The following is a 5,475-nucleotide window of genomic DNA, read 5'->3' as shown; positions in this document are numbered from 1 at the left end:
CAACAAGATTCATTTGCAGAGTGTCAGCAACAATGGACTCAAGCATTACAAAAATTGTGAGGAAGGTGTAGGACTGTGCAGTGTTTTGTTTTGTTGTGCATAGGGTCATTTTGAAACAGAACCAAATTGACAGCACCTGACAACAACAATAGGAGTCCTGGTGTGGCCCTGTAGGATAAGCATTGTACTGTTAACCACAAGATTGGCAGTTCAAAGTCATCAACTATTCCTTGGAAACCCTATACAGTATCATTAAGAGTCAGCAACAACTCAACAGCATTTAACAAGAAAAGCAACAATAAGCCTCCCTCCTATATGATGCTACATTTTTCTTCACACAATCCAGTATCAGATAATTTTCTCAGCATGCATATTAAATGTATAATGAAAGAATAAAACCTGATGCAAACATTTTCTAAGCATAATTCAGGCAGTATCCCATGTTCTATTCAAATGACCATCTCTTATTTAATGTACAGGTTCTGCATGTGCTCATTTGTTGTTAGATGTCATTGAGCAATTTCCAATTCATAGGAACACAATACATAGCAGAATAAAATACTGCCCGTCCCTGTAACAATCGTTACACACGAGTCCATTGCTACTGCCACTGTGACAATCCTTCTCATGGGGGATCTTTCTCTTTTTTCTCTATTTCTTACTTCAGCAAGCTTGATGTCCTTCTCCAAGGACTAGTCTCTCCTGCTAACATGTCTGATGTATGAGAGAGTTTGGCTCGCCATCCTGATTTCTAAGAAGTATTCTAATGTGGCACTGTGAAGTCAGAATTGGACTACAACCCACAAGATCTGCTGTTCTAATGCACCAGTTTGCTCCCCAGAAACCCTATCAGGGTTACTATGAATCAGAACCAGCTCAACAACACTTAACAATATCAACAACAACATATATCTAGCAGAACAAGGATTATTAGTGTGGGCATCAAGTGATTCTTGGCTGAAAGCAGAGAATACCTGAAAAATGTTTACATATGTTTTATTGGCTACACAATATGGACATAACAAACTGTGGATAACATTGAAAATAACTGGAATTTAGTACACTTAAATGTGCTCTTGGAATACTGGTGTAATGCTCAAGGATAAGTACTCGACCAGAAGGTCAGTTTGAACAGCAAGGTCAGCAATTCAAACTCACTAGCCACTCCTTGGAAACCCTATACAGGACCACTATGAGTCAGATGCAACTTGATGGGACTTAACAAGAACAACAGTAACTACAACAAATGTGCTTATAGAATAATAAATATTCTTCTTCATATAATCCAGTTTCTTGGATTATTTGCACAACACACCGATTGAGTTTTTTGTCATTGCTGTTACGTGCTGTTGAGTAGGTTCTGACTCATGTTGATCCTGTATAGGGTTTCTGAGCACCCGCTAGTGGGTTTGAAGTGCTGACTTTGTGGTTCACATTCCAGTGGTTAATACAACCCTAGCACACACCTTTCCTGATTTTAAACCATTTTGTGTCCCTTTGTACTGTTTGAACTAGTGCCTCTTGTTCTACATACAGGTTGCTCATGAGCATATTAAATGTTATGGAATACCCTTTGTTCACAATGCTATCCATGCCTGTCATGATCCTCACAAGTGAATGTCTTCACAAAGTCAATAAAGAACAGATAACCAATCAGGATATACCCTAATTTTGAATGCAAATAGCAGTAAATATTTTAAGTTCTCTTCACTTTCAGCAAGCAAGGTTGTATCATCTGCCTATCACAGATTGTTAATGAGTCTTCCTCAAACTCTGATGACATGTTTTTTCATCATATAACCCAGCTTCTCAGATTATTTTCTGTGTGGATACATTGAATGAGTATGGTGAAAGAGTACAATCCTGGCACACACCTATCTTGATTTTAAACCATTCAGTGTCCCTTTATTCTGTTGGAATATCTGCAACTTGGAAAAGTTATTCTTATATGCTTACACTTTATTTTTAAGTCATCATAAACAAATTACAAGTTTATAAATATAACATGAACTGCATTTTTGAAAAGTTCATTTAGAGATGTTTGATATAAAATGTTTAAGATACAATGTTAGATTTTGTTTTGTTTGTATTTTGCTTTAATAAAGAAAGTAGGGATAGCAAGGTGGTTGAGACTTCTAACTTTAAGTTGATGTTTGCTTTAAACTCAAAACCTCTCCTCTCTGTTTGATTTCTACATGCTATCTGTTTTCAAATCACATTAATCTTAAATAACCCCAATAATTTTATTCTTCTTCCTTCACTTTTTGGGGGCTCTGGGGAAAGAAAAACAATTTAATTTTTAATTCCTTGCTTCAAATTTTTATCCATGTATTAACTACTATATAAATTTTGTCCTTAGGATAACAAGATTAAACTTGGACAATGTTACTTTTACTTCACCTGAATTTATTTGGAGAAATACAATTTAGTTATTTTGCTTATAAACATCTAAAGAACTGCCAAACCAGAAAATAGGACTTTTGCTATTAGGATTTTTAAATTAACCTCCCACCAACCACTTTTTCCTTTTAAATCACTTAGCTACTTTTAAGGTAGGTAGGTAAAAACATGGTGTCTACCAAAATATTAAGCAAGAAATCACAAATTTTGCATAAGTTATCTCCCTAGGTTACACTTATTCATGACAAAATACACTGAACATAGCACAATAAACCAGACTAATATCATAGATTACAAAAATTGGTGAAAAACAAAATGAACCTTAAAGTTTGGGAGGGAACTTTTAATAGATTATCTTTGGGCTTATGAAAAAATAGTCCTATACTGCATTTTATGTCTCTTAAAAATAGTGTTTTAGCAGCCTTAACCTTTCCATTACATAAAACTTACCCTAGAATTTACTTTTGAGATACAGTTTACAACCAAATCAATTATATATACACTAGCACTTTAACACAAGGGCAAACTTTAAAAACACATTATTTTTAATCTTTAAAATTAGTCCATAGTATTAAAAAAAAGTCTGAGTTCTTACATTCAGTAAATTCAAACTAAAATAGTTTAATTTTATAGACTAAAAGCAACAAAGCTTTACACATGCTGTAAGTAATTACATAGATTTACATGGCTTTAACTTTCCTAGATACATAAAACTTTCATATTACAAACCCCCCAGACCTCCCTACTTGAAGCAAGCTCTGTGGGGATGATTTGAGGTTAGATTACTGTCAATAACTTGTGAAGTGCTAAAACACAAAATTATATTTTGAAAGCTATGCAGTGGCCACCCAATACTGTCTATAAAAATAGTGTGCTTGCTGGAAAACAGCTACCCAGTGCATGTAAAAAACAAAGCTGTTGGAGTGTGCTGTGCCGCATGTTAATAAGTGTTTTCCCTGTTCACCAACATACAACTATTAAAATGCAATTCATTAAGAAAAAATCATTTTTCTGGGCAGCACATCAGGTTGGCATATTACTGGTCAAGTGTTTCTATTACATTAAATGTTCTAATGTTTGACTAGTTCTCAATCCTTGTCTGTTTTAGCTAGATGCTTGTAATCAGATTCACTAGTTTTCAACAAGTAAATCTACTGATCCAAGAATGAAACTCTTAAATTAGCATTTTCCCCAACAAATAGAAAAAAGTTGATTATTTTACCACTCCAAACTGGAATGGTAAAATAAAAGTTAGTCATATGAGAACACAGTATCAAGTAAATATTTAGTAATTTTAAGTTGCAGGGATATGATCATTAGAGTACACACTTAAGTCTAATCACATTTTCTACATTAATTAGCAGTTTTACGCAGATAGATTAATCCCCTACTGAATTTGTTTCAGAGCCATTGACTACTCTTTAGAATGCTTAAATTTAAACATCAGTACTTTATTTTATACCTGTACTTTAAGTAAGCTTTTAAGTTGAAATGTCACTATTTCTTTATCAGAAGAATTAAAGGAAACAGGAATCCAGTGGTTTGGGAGTTTAGGAAGAACACTTGGTGATGGAGGTTCACTAAATTTAGCTCCAGTATAATTATGATTAGTTTGAACCTTAAAAAGTAAGCTGGGTCTTGACTAACCAGAGTTTCAATTTTGATTATTTGGGAAATGTACTTTGCTCCTCTTCCATTTTGCACGGCCTGCCATGTAACTGTTGCTGAATTATTATCACATCCTCCTTCTTTCTATGAAAAATCTTCATCTAGGAATTCTGATCCTTTTGTCTATTTTGTGTAATTCTGATCCTTTTGTCTATTCTGGTCTTTTGTCTATTAAGCTGTTGTTGGCTCTTACTAACATTTCTAGACTGCAGAATTGGAATGCTATACCTCTCTCCACCACCCATCTTCAGCTTTCTTGTCACCTTCCTGTCTGCTTTTCTGATTGCTGGATTTCCACTACCTCTGCTCTTCCTCATTGCCGAGCCCAGAATTATAGGTGTTGCTTTCTGACCGATAATTTCCTTTGTCTGATTGCAGACATTTTCATGGGCCCATCTACTGAGTTCAGCCTGGGAGTTTCCGCCAAGATCTGAGTCTCCTCAGCACACAGTGTGAGAGAAGTCCTAGAGACTTAAAGCTCGGGAATATGGCAGCCCAGGCTACTGCCCAACGTGGAAATCTCATTCCCCTTTCAGAGAGAGATTTGAGGCATGGAACAAACAAAACCCATGAACACCGATTAGGTAGTGATCCACCACCACAACATCTCCAATCTGACCTCCTCCTTCACTGTTAATGATGGAGAATTTGAATGGTTTTAGTTAAGTAGCAGAGCATTATTTGAACCAAGTAGGTGTTAATCCTGCTGTGGCACTGTAGGATAAACACAGGACTGCTAACTGTAACTTATTATTGTTGTTCTTGTTAGGTGTTGTTGAGTCAATTCCAATTCCTAGTGACCTTGTGCACAATAAAACAAAACACTTGTTGTTGTTAAGTGCCATAGAGTCGATTCCGACCCATAGCGACCCTGTATAGGTTTTCCAAGGAGCATCTGGTGAGCTTGAACCGCCGACCTTGCAGTTGAAAGGGCTTTGGAGTCTGATCCATTAACCCCCAGCACCACACCAGGACTCCGCCAGGTCCTGTACTACACATAAAATCATTGTTAAGCTTGAACCCATTGCTGCTGCCACTTGCCAATCCATCTCGTTGTGGGTCTTCCTCTTTTATGCTGACTTTACATTTTACCTAGCATGATAACCTTCTCTAGGGACAGGTCCCTTCTGATAGTATGTCCAAAGCATGAGAGATAAGTGTCGGCATCTTTGCTTGCAAGTAGCGTACAGGCTGTACTTTTTCTAACACAGATTCGTTTGTTCTTCTGGTAGTCCATGGTACTTTCAACACTCTTTTTCAACACCATAATTCAAATGCATATACTCTTCTAGGGTCTTCCTTATTCACTGTTCAGCTTTCACATGCCTATGTTGTTGTTGTCAGGTGCCATCTAGTCGGAACCGACTCATAGCGACCCCATGCACAGAAGAATGAAACAATGTCTGA

The 5,475-nt window shown here is 36.4% G+C and overlaps 1 pseudogene; it reads right to left on the bottom strand.

The window, feature by feature from the left end:
- Positions 1–3,856: 3,856 nt before the first annotated feature.
- On the bottom strand, positions 3,857–4,313 carry LOC102834295 (annotated as a pseudogene).
- Positions 4,314–5,475: the final 1,162 nt, after the last annotated feature.

The sequence above is a fragment of the Chrysochloris asiatica genome, unplaced genomic scaffold (assembly GCF_000296735.1).
Source record: "Chrysochloris asiatica unplaced genomic scaffold, ChrAsi1.0 scaffold00480, whole genome shotgun sequence".
NCBI classification, from domain to species: domain Eukaryota; kingdom Metazoa; phylum Chordata; class Mammalia; order Afrosoricida; family Chrysochloridae; genus Chrysochloris; species Chrysochloris asiatica.
This window is presented reverse-complemented; position numbering and strand designations above follow the sequence as displayed.